Source organism: Muscardinus avellanarius, assembly GCF_963383645.1.
Source record: "Muscardinus avellanarius genome assembly, chromosome: 7".
In the NCBI taxonomy this organism is placed as follows: Eukaryota; Metazoa; Chordata; class Mammalia; order Rodentia; family Gliridae; genus Muscardinus; species Muscardinus avellanarius.
The window spans coordinates 37070047-37090759 of NC_137793.1; the positions used below are offsets into that span (position 1 = coordinate 37070047).

General features: G+C 41.2%; 1 protein-coding gene across 1 annotated transcript in view; it reads right to left on the bottom strand.

Moving 5' to 3' along the window:
• The window catches only part of MEGF10 (multiple EGF like domains 10), a gene marked incomplete at its 3' end in the record, with an annotated part of 129003 nt that overhangs the window by 60790 nt on the left and 47500 nt on the right, over positions 1–20713 (bottom strand). The window lies entirely within an intron of this gene.

Consider the following 20713-nt stretch of genomic DNA (forward strand, 5'->3'; position numbering starts at 1 on the left):
CAGTCAAAATATGTGTGGCTGACACAATGGAATTCTACTCGGCAATAAAGGACAAAGACATTGTCATCTGCAGGAAAATGGATGGACCTGGAGAGCATTATGTTAAGTGAAATTAGCCAGTCACAAAAAGTGAAGGGTCATATGTTTTCTCTTATATGCAGAACTGGGGCGTAATCAGGATACAAGAGGGACTTTACATAAAGGAAAAGAAACCCCAGCGGAGGGAGGGAGGGGGTCTAGGGGAGGTGGGGGGAGATGGAGAGGGAGAATTAATGAAGGAAACACTTCCATGGACGTTATGTTCATGTGTGAGAATAGCACCGCCAATCTCAGTATCAGGTACAGGGAAGGGGGCGTGGGGAGGGAGCCGGGGACTCAACAACCAACAGCGGTGAGTCTGTGGTCGCTGTCACTATCTACTACATTATGATGTGACACTAAGACTATAATGCACCAGTAAAAGTATAAAAAATATGTATGAATGAGCTATACCAATTACCTCTCAGAGGAAGATGGGGGAAAGAATGTACTAATATCTTTAAATATACTGTCCTATTCGAAAAAAATAGGACAAGCCTGAAACTGCAAATGGAGAGCAAATAAAAATAAAAACCAGGTGATACACAAGCAGAAAGTGGGGTTTGAAATGTGTAAAGTGCAGCTTCAAAGAGAAAATAAAAGATTTTTAAAAAGACTGCAAGACAGCCAGGCGTGGTGGCGCACGCTTGTAATCCCCGCGCTTGGGAGGCAGAGACAGGAGGATCGCGCAGGTTCGAAGCCAGCCCCGCGCACTGGCTTAGGAGACCCTGTTTCCAAATAAAAATATGTAAAAATAGGTCTGGGAGTGTAGCCCGGAGGTAGAAGGGCTTCCAGGAACCCCAGTACCACCAAAAAAAAAAAAAAAAAAAGACTGCAAGACAAAAGTAAATGAGCGCAAGAGGAGGAGCTGGAGAGGGAAAAAAATCCCAGCTGCAAATATTCTAAAAAGTTATAAAGGACCTTAATAAAACCTACTCAATATGGATTGCCCAGCTAGCAGTGTATTTATTTATTAATTAGATGCTATAAAAATCACTAGGGAAGAGGCACCCTATCTAGAGCTCTTAGGATAAATTGCTTTTATAATTTAAAAAACAGTTTAGTTTCATAATTTTTGTAACTTCAACAGATTTGGAATAAGCTATTGTAAAAAAAAAACCTCTGAGTACAAAGCAAATAACTCTGTAAAATTTTAAGATCTACCTTCCAATATTAAAACCCACTTTGGATTTCATAATATCAAAAGATTTAAATGAATAATTCTGTTCTTAATCAGTACGGCTTTGGTCTCATTAGTATTTTAATAAACACTCTTTAATACAATTTAAAACAATGAGAGGGAATTATTGAACCTAAAGCAGATCCAGAACACAATTACCTAAAAACTCACAATCTTCTTTCACTAAACAAGATTAGATAATAATTCCAAGGTGAGATTTAAGTCTAATTGTCATTCACATCAGTTGTTTCTTTTATTGCCTATGGATATGGACACAAAACTTTGTTTTAATTGTAATTCTTTTGATCTAGGATTTCAAAAAAGTTACATGATAGCTGGGTATGGTGGTGCACACCTGTAGGCTGAGACAGGAGGATCATAGGTTTGAGGCTAGCCTCAAATACTTAGTGAGGTCTTTTGCAACTTAGTGAAACCCTGTTTCAAAATAAAGAATAAAAAAACAGAGCAAGAGATGTAGCTCAGAGATAGAATGCCCCTGGGTTCAATCCCCAGTAATATGCGTGTGCGCGCGCGCGCACACACACACACACACACACACACACACACACACACACGTTATATGATACATTCCTTTAGATCCTCTTAGATTTCCCAGGTAGAGAATCTATCCTGTTTTTCAGGTTCTTGAAGGTAAATTACACAGTCCTGTGTACCTGCTCCCTGGTTCATCCATCCTTAAGAGTAAGGAACCTCTTCATTACGCCTAAGCCAAATCCACTATCCTGTCACTTAATCATTTTCTCCCTGCGTCCCTCACAGTGAAGTCAATCCAGTTCATCATTAACATGTATATTATAAAGGATCTTATTCCCAACACATGAATGCAACCTTGACCCTGTTCTTTTTTACTCATTTTCCAAAAGTTTATTCATTTTTACTCATCTTTCTGTGCAAAGCCCTCTCCAAAGTTTCTATCTCCAATATCCCAAGTTTTAGGATCTTCAGATGTTTTGAACATGCTCCCCATGTTCTAAGGAAAAATCTTGATTGACACAAAAGACAATTTTATCCAATAAAATATGAAGATCATGTTGAATGCACTTAAAAATCATGTTGGGTTAGTGTAGAGGTTTTCTCCATTGCAACACTGCACTGAGAGTGGGACTCTGGGCATAAATGGTTTGCAGATTACATTTTATAATCACTGGGAAGTGTAGGAAGAAGCTGTGCTAACTAGGGGCGGGACAAGTCTCTCCTCTCCTTTGTGACCCTTCCCTGAAACCCATTCCACAGCTTCCCAGAACAGTAGTCAAGCTCCAGTTCTATTTGATTGAGATTAGACTTAATTTTTTTAATCCTTAAGACATCTCGTCATGATAGAAATGAGTTTATACCAGAAATTGATAATCATCAGCATAGAAAAAAGGGTTTCAGGCTTTTAAAGAATTATCATACTGACATGGTAAATTTCCTGGCCCTGTCTAAGCACTCTGGCATGCTTTGAAGTGACAGCTTTCCAGCTTTGGACTGTGTTTTCCTAACATGGACTTCACAATGTAAGTACTGTGCTTCAACATGGGCTATTCTGGAAAAAAAATCCACATATAGACATTCATAGACAAATAGGAAATAGAATAAGGAGGACACAGAATTGGGTTAGATTCAGGCTTCTCAGTGACTTCCTCTCCTTTCATTTGTTGTAGTTAATTACTTCCACACATCCATTCTTAAATGTGTCCCAGTCAATTAACAGTGCAAAGCACAAAACTCCAGCTTTCTTCCCCAATTCCTACAAGTTCTAGGGTACACTGACTTTGAAAGGCTGAATTTTTTATTTATCTTAGTGCAGAATCTGACCAATTATCCTCAGTTCAAACACAATGCTTGACCAGTTTGGAGAAAGTCTAAACTCAGTGTGACATCTACTTAACCCTTCTATCTCAAGGGGCAAGAGCTTCTGCTGCATTCCACAGGAGAATGCAACTGGTTGGTTACCCCCCCTGGCAATAGAAAAACTTAGCTAATGAGCAGGTCGCTTGAGCATCCTAATAGGAAAAAGAATTAAAGGAAGAAAATTTTGTTTCAGATTAAATTGAGCCTAAATACTCATGCGTGAGTGAGAACTCATTTTCAGCTTCTGGTTTCCATTCTTACTGTGCTAACAGCTGGAAATGGGCTCCCAGATGCAACATGCCCAGAATTTGCAGATGTTTCAAGAGACAACTCAATGAGGGTCTCAGTGAGTGTGGACAGCTTGCTCTAATATGATTTCATAATAGTTATAGTAAAAGGAATTTTAAACTACTATGTAGTATCTGAAGTACATAATCTATCCTCCAAACCTCAGTGGAAATTAGTAAAGCATTAGATCCTCTGAAAATCAAGAACTGGCACTGGAACCCAATGAAACTTCTAATGACCCCAGCAATCATGTCACATCCATGGACTAAGGGCTGTTGTTCATTCATTTGAAATCTATTAAGCGCCTGCCATGTGCCAGATATGCTGCCTTTCCAGTTAAAATGATGCCAAAGCTGAGGCTTAAATGCAGTGTGCCATAGTTAGGCAAAGTAGAGGATTTTTTTCTTTCTTTTTTTTTTTTTTTGTGGTACTGGAGGTGGAACCCAGGGGCTTTCTACCTCTCCTCTATACTCCCAGACTTATTTTATACTTTATTTGGAAACAGGGTCTCACTAAGTAGCTGAGGCTGGCTTCGAACCTGTGCGATTCTCCTGTCTCAGCCTCCCAAGTGCTGGGATTACAAGTGTGCACCACCACGTCCGGCTGCAAGAGGATTTCTAAACAGGAAGTAGGGGTGAAAGAACCAGGTCTACAGGAAGTATTACATTCACAGAGAATGATATATACAACCAGTTGAAAGGTTCACGAATGTCATCCTGGGATTCTGTGCAATTATGCTAAGGGCATTATCATCTTTTTTAGCTCTGTGCATAGCAACAAGAAGGTAGTAGAAATAGGTATAGAATTAGGTAGAAATAGTAGACCTGTCCTCTACCTCCATAGATCCTCCTTAGTCTTCCAAATACAGCCCAGGGACTTCCCTCTAAGCTCCTTTCAAGACCCAAACTAAGAGACTCTCTACGAATAGCATTAGCTAGTTTCCCCATCGCTTGTATTGCATTTAGATCACAGTTTTATATATATTTGCCTGCTTCATATCTTCCAATTAAACTGATTTTCATAGATGTTAGGACACACTGACAATCTTTCTTGATCTTAGCAGTTGTCAAAAGAGGGCTTTGTACAAACACCTCATGACAGTCACCTGGCTGACAATGATGGTTAGGTGTTTTTTTTTATTTCACTGCTGTTAAACTGCATCAATTTAGCTAAATTAAATGAATGAGAAAAAAAATCAGCCTGGAGTGGTGGCACATGCTTATAATCCCAGCATTTGGGAGGCTGAGACAGGAGGATTGCGGTTCGCAGACAACCTCAACTACTTAGTGAGGCCCTCTGCAACTCAGTAAGACCCTGTTTCAAAATAAGGAATAAAAAATAGGACTAGGGGTATAGCTTGGGGGTATACAACCAATGCATCTGGTTTCCATCTCCAGTACTGAAAAAAAATCATACATTATCTCAAGACCCAGGGAGTACCTGGGTAGTACCCTGATTAGTACCATTTTACTATGAAGCCTTTCAGTGTCCCTCTGTCTCTCTCTTTCTCATTCCCTCTTTCTTTCCATCTCCCAGATATTAGGTCCAACCATGTGTAATTGCTGATATTTGGTCATTTTAAGCCAAAGTTAGTGATATTTTTATCTGGCTTATTCTAATGTATTTCTAAAATTAGATCATATGGTTCGTTCTATTTTTTCTTTCTATTTTTTTTTTTTTTTGCGGTATTGGGAATGGAACCCAGGGGCATTATACCTTTGAAGCTACACCCCCAGCTCTACTTTTTAGCCTTTTTATTTTTGAAACAGGGTCTCACTGAGTTACAAAGGGCCTTGCTAAGTAGCTGAGGCTGTCCGTGAACTGTGATCCTCTGGTCTCCTCCTAAATGCTGGAATTGCAAGTGTGCGCCATAATGCCCGGCTGGTTCATGCTATTTTTATTTACTTTTTTGCAATTATAATATTGTAAACTTCCTAGTTTATAAAACACACTTCCATAATGTCACTTTTAGTTGTGCACAATATTTAGTTGTATGTCATCTTTTTAGGTAAAAATGCCCAAAACCATTCAACTAGTAAGTAGTAGCATCAGTATCCAAACACAAGACTTTCTGCACACAAAAGGAGGAGTACTTTTCATGGCACTTTTTGCAACTGAAGTACTAAACTTTTTGGCTAAAAATTTTGGATAGGTAAAATTAAGTTTTAGATAGAATATGCCACATATAGATTTGTATTTAATAAGATCCATTAAGATAGAACAGCGAATGATATTCATCGAGTCAGTCTTTGTACCTAACAAATGTCTCAATATTTAGAAGCACTGGGAACAGAAAATTATCTGAGAAATGAGAATTTAGAACATTTCTCAAAGGAAAAATAAAATTCAGCAGATGGACAGACGTGAAGAGTGGCTGTGGGTTGATAATTTTATGCAAAGAAGCTAGAAGGCTCCCTGTGAAGTGGCAATGGTGTCATTAGCTTTAGGACCACGCAGACCTGAAAACTAGGCCCACAGAGAAGCTGTCAAGCAGCTAAGAACTCAAGAAATATTTGGTAAGTTAATGAAAGTGATTGTGAATGTAGGTAATATATAGCAGAGAAATCCATGAAACCATTAAAACAATTCCAGGCGCATTTCTCTCTCCTAATCTACCTCAAACCCTCAATTCAACTTTTACATAAAGGAAATGGGTGATGGTGTGGAGGTGTGTGTGTGTGTTGGGAAGAGGAATCCCAAGGTGTACTGAATTTCTAATACATAACAGGCATTATTAGGGACAGTCTGAAGCCATTTTATTTAAACCTTACATTATCTCATTGAGATAGGTATTCCAATATTTCCATGTACAAAATTGACTTAGAGCTGGGCATAGTAGCACATGCTTTTAATTCCAGTACTTGGAAGGCGAAGACAGGAGGATTTGGGTTCATAGCCAGCCTCAGCTACTTAGTGAGGCCCCCCAAAACTAGTAAGACCCTGTTTCAAAGAAATAAAGAATAAAAAATCTGGCTGGGGTGTAGTTCAGAGGCAAAATACCCCTGGATTCAATCCCCAGCAACACACACACACACACACACACACACACACACACACACACGGACTCAGATAGTAACCTGCTCAAAGTCCTTTATCATTCAAGTAGCCAGGCCAGGGTTCCACTCAACCCAATCAATGCCATGCCTCCTAAGCTGCGATCTTCCCCACACCATGATGGCCATCCCAAACTAGTAGTGGTGACCAACTACACCACCAGAATCAGTGAGGATGAGCAGCTTTTGCTGGTTTTCAGAGGGAAAGATTCTAGAACAAATGCCTCAAAACTGCTTATCTCAGAAATAATACCTTTGGCCTAAAATGATAGTTTTGTTTATGGATAAAAGGCTTTCAGTTTCCAGTTTTAGAATGTTGGCAGCAGGTTCATCAAAGAGTTTTGATTAGAGCTATCCCAACATGTCCTAAATCACAAAAGTATTCACAAAAGTCCCGGTTATTAGGTAAAGTCTTTGAACAAATGGAGATAATCTAATCTCTTGTCTTCACATAGATGAAGGACAAAGAAAGGAGCACAATTAAAGATGAAAAGGAAATGGCAAGTTGAGGAGGGAGGAGTAAGGATTGGATACCGCATTGTCTCATCTGAGGATTACTTCAGCTGGGGTGGGGAGGAGGAGAGGATGAAGTCATTCTGTCCTTGGGTGACGTTTACCATCAGGTTCTCCTCATTGCAAAACTACTCACTCACTGGCCAGCCTACAAGAGAGGGTATGACCATTCAACCTTAGACACACCTGGAACTGGCCAGGCCACCTCTACTCCACAGCTGTCAGGAAATCTAGAAATAAAGGAAAACACAGCTCTACAGACCAGAACAGTCTCTTTAAGTAGAGTGGAGCCTGAGAGGGGGAAGTGACCAGGAGAATCCACAAGAGTAAGGAGCTCGCTCTCTTACAAACTAGGGGGGGTTTACAGGGTGTTAGGAGGAAGGGAGGGAGGGTGAGGCTGTCATGTATTTCTTCAATTAGTGGTTTAACAACAGATCAGGACAGATAAATTTATGGGGCAGGAGGAAGGGGATGGTTAGGGACATTTTTCTGCCTTTCCAGAAGTCCTATGTTCTCAGCCTTCTCTGGCCAGGGCTCATAACCAGACCTCACTGTGCCCACAATAGCAATGGCATCTCGGGCAAGACCCTGATCTTTTTTATACCCAATTTCCTTTCTAAAAAATGAGGATGGGGAGCCAGGTGTGGTGGTACATGCTTGTAATCCCCAGGCTTGGGAGGCAGAGATAAGAGGATCGCACAGGTTCAAAGCCAGCCTCAGCTACTTAGTTAGTGAGGCTCTCAGCAACTTAGTGAGATCCTCTTTCCAAATAAAATATAAAATAGGTCTGGGAGTATAGCCCAGAGATAGAAAGCCTCTGGGTTCCACTCCCAGTAACCCCCGCCCCCCAAAAAAAAGAGGATGGTGAAACATACAATGACAAAAAGTTCTGTTATATGTGACATGACACAGGTCTAGTAGCAGCAAACAATTTATCCCATGGTTTGCACATGGGAACATCCTACCCGGGTGGTTTGGGGGGATGTCCTAGAACAATATCTTTCAGCTGGATACGAAGCAGGGATAATGTGCCTGACATCAGTTCATGGTATTTGTTTGTCTTGCATAAATCATTCATGCCAAAAAAGATAATTCTCATGCTGTGACTTTCAAAAATAAAATCACCCAGTAAATAGAAAGCAAGCCCTTGGAGCTTTCATTCAATTGTTTTTTGTTCGTTTGTTTGTTTGGGTGGTACTGGGGTTCCTGGAAGCCCTTCTACCTCGGGGCTACACTTCCAGACCTATTTTATACTTTTTATTTGGAAACAGGATCTCTTAAGCCAGCGGGGCTGGCTTCAAACCTGCCTGATCCTTCTGTCTCTGCCTCCCAAGCGTAGGGATTACAAGCGTGCACCACCACGCCCGACTTTCATTCACTTTTATAAAGCCAAATTGAAAACAGTCAGGCCTGCAGTGAAACCCGGCCCTTGGCAATTCCCCACTTGCAGATGATTATATGTGGAAAGGTGTGGACTTGAACACGGCTCATCAATGTAAAAGGAGAAAGAAGCAAACTGAATTTCTTAGAAATTCCCACCTTAGCACAAAGAAATAAATTTTCATAAATAAACTCTAGAAAATCTTACCAAATCAGTAAATACCGAGTTATCATATTGTCTTGAGTTTACCTCAATTTATCTGTTCCCATAGATCACCGACTAAAAACACAGAAGCAACCTTGAGACACATTTTGGACAGTAAAATGCTTCTTTAAAGCAACTGATTCTGAATTGTAGAGAGGACAACAAAAGTGCCCGGTTCTGTGTACCTGAGTTAGATCTAAACAAACCCGGATGGACTGAGCAAGTCAGGATTTATTAAAAAAATCTGAGTGTGTGTGTGTGAATGTGTGTGTGTGTGTGTGTGTGTGTGTGTGTGTGTGTGTGTGTTGATGGTGGTACTCGGGATTGAACCCAAGAACATTCTATCTCTGAGCTACATTCTCAGCCATTTTTTAAAAAATGTTTTGTTTTGAAACAAGGTTCTCACTAGGTTACTGAGAGTCTGGCTATATTGTTAGCCTCAAGCTTGTGATCCTCCTGTCTCAGCCTCCAAAATTCTGGGATTACAGGCATGCACTGTACCAGTATTGGGAATGGCTTAGAAAGATTTGAGAAAGTTCTCATTATTAACAGATATATTTCAAAAATAATTGTGTTAAAATGGCAGACCTGGGGAAAGGAAGACTTGGTCTTGGTTTCGGTCAGGAAGCAAACAGCTATTGAAACTTAGATTGACTTAGCTAAAAGTAATTAGCATGTCTATAGGAGAGGGGAGTTAGGACTTCCTCTTTCTAAAGACAGATCTACATAATAATCTAGCTAGGATGGGAGGAGGGGATGGACCTTTGTGAAAGACACCTTTGCGGGGGGGGGGGGGTTACAGGGTTTTTACTACATCAGAATTACGTGAACAAGATGGAGGGTGTTGTGTGATGGGGCATTCTTTTGAACCACCACCCCCCCCATGCCATTCTTGCATGGGGCTGTAACTATCTTCTGTATTTCTATCTTTTTAATAAACTTCTTCAAATTTTCAGCAAGAGTCCAGGCTAATGTGTATTTACCCTTAGCTCAGGACAAGAACCCGCGGTTTTTCTGTTTTTGGTTTTTTTGTGGTTTTATTGGGAACTTATTCCCAGGGGTCTAACAAAGATCCCTGGGGAGTTTCCCCCAAACGGTAACCCTCACCCCCCAAACCGTAACATGCACCATCACATGTGATTTAAAAATAACCTTAGTTTAATACCTCTGGGGCCTAAGTCTAATTATAGAATTATATGGGAGTCAGCAATCTAGGGAGTACACTTTATTTATTTATTTTGTGTGTGTGTGTGGGTCTGGGGATGGAACCCAGGGGCATTTGACCTCTGAGCTACACCCCTGCCCTATTTTTTATTCTTTATTTTGAAACAGGGTCTCACTAAGTTGCAGAGGGCCTCACTAAGTAGCTGAGGCTGTCCGCGAACTGCGATCCTCTGGTCTCAACCTCCCGAATGCTGGGATTACAAGCATGCGCCACCATGCCCTGCTGGGAATACACTTTTACTGGATACTTACAACAGGATGCTATTTTGACTCTTAGAACTCAAGCTTATCATTGAGGAAAAGGCACCAACTTATAATACATAACTAATCTCACCAGGATTGCTGTTTGAAATAACTAAGGCTGTAAGTGCCCTTAACATACAAATGTCAAGTACTTATAAGTACACATCAAAATCAGCATACTGACTTGAAAATCTTTTATATAAAATTTGGTCATGGATGTTTTCCGTAGACTTTAAACATAGGAAAAGTCACGAGGATAAGAGAAATTAATAGGGAAGGAAATTCAACCCTAATCTCCTAACATATAGTCAAAGCACAATTAAGTTACTTTGAAGAAAATATCTCAACAGAGTGAGCATTTTATACAAGGGACCAAAATCATTTTCTGCTGTCTCAAAGGAGAGAAAAACATGGCTCTTCCTGAAACCCACACCCTTTCTTCTTCAGCCTCATTCCCTCAGGGCCTTTTTATCTTCCTGTGATTTTTTTCCTTGTGCTTTGGGCTAACAAGGCTGTGGTATGTCTTTCCCTTTGTTAATGTAGAAGAAAAGATCCTCATTCAAAACATCAAGCGTTTTAAAAATAAAACAGCTTTGTAAAGCTTCTCCATCCATGGAGAAGAACAATGAAGATGTATTTTCCAGATCCCCTGAAAGCACTAAAACCGTACGTCCTTCACACGTCACAGAGCTGCCAAGAGCTGACAGACTGCCAGCAGCCACCACAGACGGCCGCCCGGCGCTGCTGCATTCATTGTGTTCAGCGGCTGGGAGAGGACCTTCATTCTTCTTCAAAATGTTTGTTAAATGAATTTTCAAAGCACGAACTGTCATCTTGTCGTGTTAGTATAGGCTTATCTCAAATTATGAACCAGAAAAAAAGGACACAGAATGTTTATATTTTAACGTACCTCACTATGCTGGTTTCTCTCCAGGAGGACACACTGCTGACCCTATCCATGGTGCAGAAAAATACCAAGGATATAAGCTGTAGGCTGAGATTAAGTAAGGATTTGGGGGATTGCATTTATTCACTGACACCAAATGAGTAACAATAGCTGTTATGGTTTGGGGTGAGTGTTACCATTTGGGGGAATTGTCCCCAAGGACCCTCGTTAGGTTCCCGGTAACAATTCCCATAAAACCACAGGTTCTTGTCCTGGACTAAGGATAAATGTGCAATAGTCCGGACACTTGCTGAAGAGTTAAATAAGTTTATTGGTACAAAGATAGAAATAAAAGAATACAGGTACAGCCCTATATTACAGAATAGTATGGGGGGGGGGGTGACTCAAAATAAAGTCACTGAACCACAAAACACAGAAATGCCTTTACAGACATAAAGTTCTCCACTTGCCCTCCTACCTAATCCTATGACATAGATAAAGCTTGTCCCCTTAATTTCCTGCCTAAACTTTAGTCTACATTAGTCTACACCCAAGTTTCTTTGTTTAAACCAGAACATTCACAAGGTCAAGGGCCAAGTGGTATCTGTTCTCCTTTGTAGGTAGATTCCCTCCTCCCATCCTCTTAAGGAATATGCAAACCTGTCTTTAGAATGTAGAAGTCCAAAGTTCCAACTCCCTTTGATGTGCTAATCACTTTTAGCTGGGGTGCTTTACAGTATAATAGCTGACTGATTCCTGGCCCTAACCTGGCCCTAGCAGCCCTTCCCTTTCACAACTTGAGTGCCATCTTCTGTAACCCAATTTTTGAAATATATTTATTAATAATCAGCGCTTCTTTGTCAAGTCTTCCTAAGCCATTCCTAACACTGATACAATAACATTGGGAACCATTACAGAATGATTTCCTTTATGAAGTCATCATATTTTCATCATTTGGTTTTTTTTATTAAAACGTTATTAAGCCTCGCCTGTGGCTACTAAGTGCTATTTACTGAGCACATACTATTGTTACTAACATATACCATAGCCACTATTTGCATAGTGAGATTTAATCATCTAATAATGTCCTCGATGTTAGGACACATAGGACACTGAAGAACAGTAGAACCATACCAGGGATATGCATCCAGAAAAAGGAGATGGAGTGGGAGCTTCCCAGAGGACATAAGGTTTGCAGTGAGGAGGGAAGTTTTGTTATGGTTTGGGAAACTGTCCCCAGGGATCTTTGTTAGACCCCTGGGAATAATTTCCTGGAAACTCCCCACAGGGGGGAAAAAAACAAACATACAGAAAAACAGAAAAAAACAGAAAAAAAGAAAAAGTGCAGGTTCTTGTCCTGAGCTAAGGGTAAATACACATTAGCTCAAAATCTTGCTGAAGATTTAAAGAAGTTTATTAAAAAGATAGAAATACAGAAGATAGTTACAGCCCCATGCCAGAATGGCATGGGGGGGGGTTCAAATGAATGCCTCACCTAAGATACAACAGGTGGACCGGACTTTTTATACCCATGACCTCCATCTTGTTTACGTAATTCTGACATAGTAAATGTCCCTGTAAGGTTCCTCCCCCAGCAAAGTGTGGCAAGGTGTCTCCTTTCAAGAAGGTCCACCCCCTCCTCCCATCCTAGCTAGATTATCCAATTATTATATAAGCCTGTCTTTAGGATGAGGATGGGGAAGTCCTAGTTCCCCTCTCCTATAGACTTGCTAATTACCTTTAGCTAGGTTAATTTACATTGGAATAATTGCCTGCTTCTAGGCAGAAACCAAGTCCTTTCACAGATTTGCCCCTCACCCAATTTTTGGAATATATTAATAATCATGGCTTTTTCAAATCTTCCTAGGCCATTCCCAATACTGGTACACTTTCCATATACATGACCATTTTGTTTCTAAATATGCAAAGAATATATTCTCTTCCTACTTGTATGCAAGGGTTTCCCCATGAAATTAAATTAATTATAAAGAAGTAGAAATAAAGTTACTAGGTTTTATATGGTCCACACATACAAAAATTTTACTCTAGACAGTGGAATTGATATCTTACATTACTCTACTAGTTTACTCTTGTGGGAGTGCTGTCTTGAAACATCTCTTCACATTCTCACCAGTACTTGATAACGTCAGACTTCTTAACCTTGGCCAGTTAGATTGTGAGAAACGGTATCTATTCATTTTACATTTCACTGGTTATTGCAAAAATAAACAATCGTATGTGTTTATAGCTAATCGGGTTTCTTTGAATACTTTACTTTAGGCTTGGCCTATACTAAAATTAAAAGTTTTTTTTTTCTTACTGAATTGAAGTTCTTTACATATTTTATATAATAGTCACTTGTCTATTTTATATGTTGCAAAAGTCAATTCCCAGTCTCTTGCTTCTCTTGACCTAGTGTATGATGTCTTCTGTCCTAAAAAAGTCTTAAACTTTGATATGGTCTAAATACATTACAAACCAACTTATAGCATGGATAAATCTGCTTATAAAGTACTAATTTTATAACATAGGGTTCTTTTCTTAATTGGCCAATTGAGACTAAGATCCCAGGTCATATACTAACATCAAGTTCAGATCAATTTGATTAAAATTTAAGCTTTCTTTGAAAGTTGCCTCTACTAGTTTGTGGAACAGTAGTGAGAGATAACACCATTCAGTTTTAGCAGAGCACGGTGGCACATGCTTGTAATACCAGTACTTGGGAGGCTGAGACACGAGGATCTCAGGTTCGAGGCCAGCCTCAGCTATTTAGTGAGGCCCTCTGTAACTGAGTAAGACCATTTCAAAATAAAAAATAAAAAAATAGGTTTAGGGGTATAGCTCAGAGGTAGAATGCCCCTGGGTTCAATCCCCAGTTCAAAAAAAATTTTTCAGTTTTATTTATTTTTTTTTTATTTTTGGTGGTACTGGGGTTCCTGGAAGCCCTTCTACCTCCGGGCTACACTCCCAGACCTATTTTTACATTTTTATTTGGAAACAGGGTCTCCTAAGCCAGCGCGCGGGGCTGGCTTCGAACCTGCGCGATCCTCCTGTTTCTGCCTCCCAAGCGCGGGGATTACAAGCGTGCGCCACCACGCCCGGCAAAATTTTTCAGTTTTGACAGAATTTTAAAATGATACCATTCATTCATGGGCCAACAGTTATGTCCTTATAACTTCTACTATTTAGTTTACTAGAATAGTCTTTATAAGATGTATATTATCATTTTATTACTTTCCATCCTTCATTAGTCTTCTATATCCTAAGGGTCCGGACACTCATATTCAAACTCTTTGAAATCAACTTGATTCTTTTTAGTAATTAAAAGATGTTTTGGCTGGAAAAGGGAAAAAAAGTAATTCTTTTTTTAAATTGCTCTAAGAAAATTTCTAGGTATTAAAAACTTCTTTGGCATAATCACAAACAATAAGACATCAGGTATAGTCATGAACGGCACTGGTTACAAATAATCTGTAACACTTAATTTCAGCCAGCTGACAACATAGTCCTCCATGATAAGATATATGTGGGCTATTAAATTCGCGCAGTAGCGGAGGCCATAGAAGGCAAAAGAGAATCTACCGGACCACCTGATGCACACCATTATTTCACTCTAAGCAGAGGATCCAGGAAGTATGTTACTGCAATCATAAAATTGTTCTTATATATTTATATGAAATTATAAAGATTTATGATCTAATATGTCTGCTGCTCATAGGAACATTTTTTTAAACTGGGCTAAGTTATCCCCTGCTATTTGTTTGATAAAAGGAGAGTCTAAGAAGGTTAATGAAATTCTACTCGGTGTGGTGTGATTGGACATGATTTGTAGTCTGAATTTTTTGCCTAATTTCTTACTGTTCATACTCCACTTGGGTACAAATGAACAACTGAGTTCTATATCATCATGTGGGATCTTCACCTTGAGAAGGAATATGCTGTTTCCATGGCAAATTTATTCGGTGTTCTCCATCCATATAATGGCTGACATCCAAACAATGATCTTAGTAAGGGGGCCGCCATTTCAGAAGCTGCCCCCGTAGGAACGGTAGTACTCCCGATGCTTACATGACTCATGCCAGTGAGTCGTCTGCAGGAACTTGAGGCTTACACTGCAGTCTTCATCTCCTGAGGGTGAGGAGATCCCAGATCCACATTTTCTTTAAAACTCACGAATGCCCCACATCTGGTACACCTTGTCTGGCATCTATAACTTTATTGCAGCTGATAGTTTATGTGCAAGGAGTCCTCTCATAAGTCCCCAAGGATGATTAAGCCGGCATCGCACAGAACCCAAATGGATCTTGAAGCCACAGGAGCCTGTGATACCCAAGGCTCCTTCCACACCTGCCTTTTGTCTAGAAGACCTTTGGCCTTTCACCCCTGACTCCAGAAAATGCTTTACCTGTTGGTTTACCTGCTGAAAATAGCTTGAAAGAAAGGGAAGAGGGTACTCGTCTCTCATATCTCGTTCTTATGTCCATTACGGCTCCCGGCACGTTTGTGCCTTCATTCCCTCTATCCATAGTGCTGAACATTACGGCAAGCCCAGCACTGGCTAGACATTAAGTGATAGCGAGGCAGCAGTGAATGGAGCGGACAGAACCCACGTTTTATGGGGCTTACCGCCTGGAGGAGAATAAAGACAAACAAGAGTAAACAAATATTTTCAGAGAGTGTCATTAAAAACAGTTTAAAAGGAGACGTGATAGAGAGCGACAGAGGATAGTCTTTGTATGTGGAGGTCAGGGAAGTCTCTCCATGGTGATGAAATAGGCTGAGATCTAATTGATCTAATGAAGTGAACCATGTAAGGCTCCAGGGAGAAAAGCGGTCAGCGGGGGGAATATCAAGTACACAGGCAGAAATGAAACGGGCGAATTCCCCACGTGGAAGGCGGAGGCCGGGCAGTGCGATGTCCTGGGAGGTTGTAGAATGAGGAGTTGGCGAAATAGGGCAGGGCAGACCCAGCGTAACTTGGTGCCTCACTGGAGTGTCGTAACTATACTGGGAAACGCTGGGGAAGGGAGGCAGCATGCTCTGAGGTATGTTTTTGCAAGATCATTCAGGTCTCAAGCGACACCAGCATGGAGACTGTGAAGAGAGGCTGAGGCTTGGATTGGAGTGGCAGCAGTAGGGAGAGTGAGAAGACTCGCTAGAGAGAGAAGATGCTAGATTTGTGTAGATTTTCAAATTAAACCAAGCCAGGTCTGGTAGCGCAGTCCTGTAGTCCTACTACTTGGGAAGCTGAGATAGGAGGATTATAGGTTAGAGGTCAGGTTCAGCAACTCAGTAAGGCCCTTAGCAACTTACTGAGACCCCTGTTTCAAAAGTAAATAAATAAATAAAATAGGGCGGGGGGGGGGTAACTCAGAAATAGAATGCCCCTGGGTTCAGTCCCCAGTACCACAAAAAATAAAAATAATAAATAATAGAGCTGGGCGTGGTGGCGCACGCTTGTAATCTCAGTATTTAGGAGGCTGAGACTGGAGGATCGCGGTTCTAGGGCAGCCTCAGCTACTTAGTGATGCCCTTTGCAACTCAGTGAGACCCGGTTTCAAAATAAAGAATAAAAAAATAGGGCTTGGGGTGCAGCTCGAAGGTAGAAAGCTCCTGGGTTCTATTCCCAGTACCTCAAATAATAATAATAACAATAATAATAATAAATAATAATAAAGTTAAACCAAAGAGATTAGCCAATAAATGAGAATTGCACATTTTTTTAAAATCAATAAATGATGTGGAGTGGAGTTAAATAGCTTGATCGCCCAGGCTTATCTTTCCAGCCGCTGCATCTGAGCTCACTGGCATGAGTAATGTAAACATCTATAGCATTCTTACTGTGCCAGAAGCAGTATAAACCAGACATGAACTCATCTGCTATGGGCATCCATTATCAGGGGTCTGGAAATAATGACAGAAGACAAAAACCACTTCTGTCTGTAGAACCTCTTGGCAATCATCTATGGACAAAGACACTCCAGCTACTGAAAGGTGTGTCCTGCAGGAGCAGAGGGGTTGTCCACAAGGAGCTGCCCCATCTGTTGTGTGGTCAAAACACTGGTCTGGGTGCAAAGCAGCGTGGTGGCAAAGTGTCACTATCTGCCATCACTGGGCTGCCAGGCTCTGAGCAGGTACTTTGTTATTTAACCCTCACAAGCGTAGAAAATAGACACTCTTGTTGGTCTGAGCACAGGGGAAGCAAGGCACAGAATCATCACAGAATGGAGAAGAGGTAGGATGTGGGCAATTCATCCCTGATGGGGCTGGGGGAGAGGGCAGTTCTCTCCAGGAGGTGGCCCAAGAATGGCTCAGAGCCGGGAGTGGTGGCCCACGCTTGTAATTCCAGCGCTTGGGAGGCGGAGACAGGATTGCGCTTAAGAGACCCTGTTTCCAAATAAAATATAAAATAGGTCTGGGAGTGTAACCTGGAGATAGAAGGGTTTCCAGGAACCCCAGTACCACCAAAATACAAAAGAATGGCTCAGATGTCAAACTCCTTCAGAAAGGCCAAGCCGGCAGTTCCTGCCTTGACTTCTCTCAAGCTCTCTGGATGCTCCAGCAGGGAGCCACCTTCCTGTGGCTCTGGTGCCCCCTGAGCTGAGCCTTCCCACCTATCATCAGCCTCAGAGAAGCCAACTGCTTTCTTCCTCTTTCTTTCTCAAGCTGATTTCTAGTCACTCTCACAGGCGCAGAGCACGGTAACGGCTGGCTGTGGGACTGGACTTGAGGCCTTCTCTCCTCCCTCAGACAGCATCGATCCCACTACTGTGTCTGGGTGTTGATCTATACTGCAGACTTTGCTAGGGAATGTGTCAGCTTTTTAAGCCTTACAATGCCTGGCTTGTGATGTCTTTCAAATGGATTCCTCCACTCAAATACCCTGCAGGTGAAGTCTTATTACTGACTCAGTGCCACTCAGCATGCCTGCTTTATACAAAAGGCTATCAGTGTTCCTTACATTGTACCTGAAAATGTTGGGGACTGTCCTGCTCCCAGGCATGCTTTCACTCCTTACAAAAACCACAAATGCTGTTAGTGACTACATAAAACCCCAGCTTGGGTTTCCTAGAGCAATATTAATTTCCAGTTTTGCCTCTATTTGGTACCCATGTTTTTTGTTGTTTTTTTTTTTAAAGAGCCTGGGGAACAAGCATTTGAAAACAATTTGCTGGATGCTGGCTATGGCTGATTTAGGACTCTCCTGTCTATGCCCTATAGCCATAGGAGAAATCAATTTCTCTATTGACACAGAAAATTATAAATACGATTATGGTGTGTAAGAAAACAAATGTGTTTTATAACTCAAATAAAAGAGGTAAAGAGTTTCCAACCCAAAGAAAAGAAAGTCTTATGAATTTCATTAAAGTAAATCCATACAAGCTGGGCATGATGGGGCACACCTGTAATTCCTGTACCTGGGAGGCTGAGCCAGGAGGATCGCGGGTTGAAGTCTAGCCGCAGCAACTTATCAAGAGTCTCAGTAATTTAGTGAGAGCCTGCTTAAAATTTTTTTAAAATGGCTGGGGATGTAGCTGTGAGGTAGAATGTCCCTGGGTTCAAGCCCAGTACCAAAAAAAGAAAAGGGAGGCCATACATAAAACCACCTGCTTAAAACAGATCATGAATGCGATGAGGACCAACATTCTTAATACTGTAAATGAGAAAAGTGCAGACTGGTACCCTTATGAATTTGTCGTGTCCATTGTCTTTCGGGGGATTTATTTTAATATATGATTGCTGACTCTGGTTACTTTCACAGAACCTCCAACTCAGAAGACAGCGTATCACTGTGGTTAAGGTTATTGGCTCTGAGTGAGAAATAAGTGTTGCCGGACTTATAAATTCAGGTAAGCCAATTTTTCTGCACCTCACTTCCTCACATGTGAGCTAGGAGCAATGACGCTAACCATCTGATGGTCTGTTATGAGTACCAAAGTAGGCAATTCCTACACTCTAATAACAAAACTTGGCAAATCCCAAGTGACTATCACTACCATCAGATCATCAATGTGAGCCAACTCCTACCTCCCGAGTGTCAACAGATCGCCTCTTCTTCCAGTTTACCAAGAAAAGAAAGGTCATCAGAAAGAAACTCCCTCTGATCCTCCTCTGCCCACCGACACCCAGAAACCTATCTGAATGCACTCACTCCAAGCTCTTCCCTCCCTCGTTCTGTTGGGAAGGGAGAGTACTTCTGGATAATGCCTCAGCCAATGCCCGGATCCAGACCCATCTCTCCTCTGTCTTCTCAGGATCTATTTCCTTATTTAAATCACCCCCTCTCTCAACGGAGTCTCCAGCCTCTCCCTTTCTTTCACCACCCTGTCTCTGAGTCATTTTCATTTTAAAACATAAAAAAACAAACATTAAAACCTTTTTCTTGACCCTACATTTACTACTTTATTTCTTTGCTCCCTCTCATTGGCAAGTTTCTGGAAAAGTGACTTATCTATTATCCTCTTCTTCTCAATGCCTGCCCATAGCAATCTGCTTTCTGTCCCCAGCATCACTGAGCCCTCACAAAACTTCTCACAACCTGCCCAACTCCACTTAGCTTTTCTGTCTACCTCTTCTGCTGGGGCCATTCTCTTCCTCACACTGTCCGCCTACCTTTCTCTCACACTGAGCTCGGAGAGCAGCAACCCTTCCTCATGTGTTCCTTTAGCCCCACATCCTGGTCATCTTTCAATGAAAGTTCACAAAATGAACACGTGAATGACCTCAGAACTGGACAATCCATCCAGTCCATTCAGTCTAATTAAATGGAACAAAAGTTTTCTGTGCTTCAACCACATGCCAAACCCATGATGGAGGCTAAAGAGATTAATAACACCTGGCCCCTGCCCTGCTGGGGTTGTTTGTCATCCACTGAGAGGGGAGAAATACAGGATTGATGCTTCTTGGACCGAGAGATTGATGAGGGAAGGAAGAGAGAGAGAGGGATGGGGGGAGGGGCGAGGGAGACGGGTGAAATAGATTAACGTCATTCTCATATAGAAGCAGGTATGCATTAGGATGCCAATAAAAGTAAATTATGTGTGTGCTTTTTCAAAAAATCATTTTAATCAAATTTAAAAAGGAGCAGTATGTCTAAGTCTAGTCAAATAAATCATGATTTCATTCCAGGGGAACAAACTTTGTACTATTCTCTGGTGCACCTGGATTTTTATTCAGAGAATGCACTGAAACCTGGAAAGACCAACTCTGTCACCGATAGACCCTTTCCCTTCACTGACATGCCGAACAGTCATATCAAGTCCCAAAGAGAAGTTGTAAAACCATACATTTGAAAATCCTTGCCAGTGTCTTCATCTTCCATGTATTCTGGGAAGAAAACAGAAAGCTGTGCCTAACAGTTACTCACTTACTGCCAGCTGGCCATTTTAGACTACTGACATTAACCAGAGAGGAACGTTTCTGGATGGATTGACTGTTCATAATTATCAAGGGAAAATTGGATTGCTGCTTCACATTCGGGAAAGAAGCCACGTCTGGAACCCAGGAATCCTATGAATCACTCCCATGCCCAATTGTAAAGGTTGAGGAAAAACATCACCAACAATACAAAAAGGCAGGACAAATGGGAACTCGATCCTTCCTGAAATGAAGGTAAAGACACTTCACCAGATAAACATCCGCATTTGTTTCTCATTGGGTTTCTGACTGAGTACAGGGGAATAGAAGAAGGAAGTCATAGGAATCATAATTATAGCTTTAGACCAGTTATAGAAAAAGCAATGTAGCCACTTTTAATGGTATTCACTTTGTCATAAGTGTGTAGTTTTTTATTTGCTATTTTCTTTTTT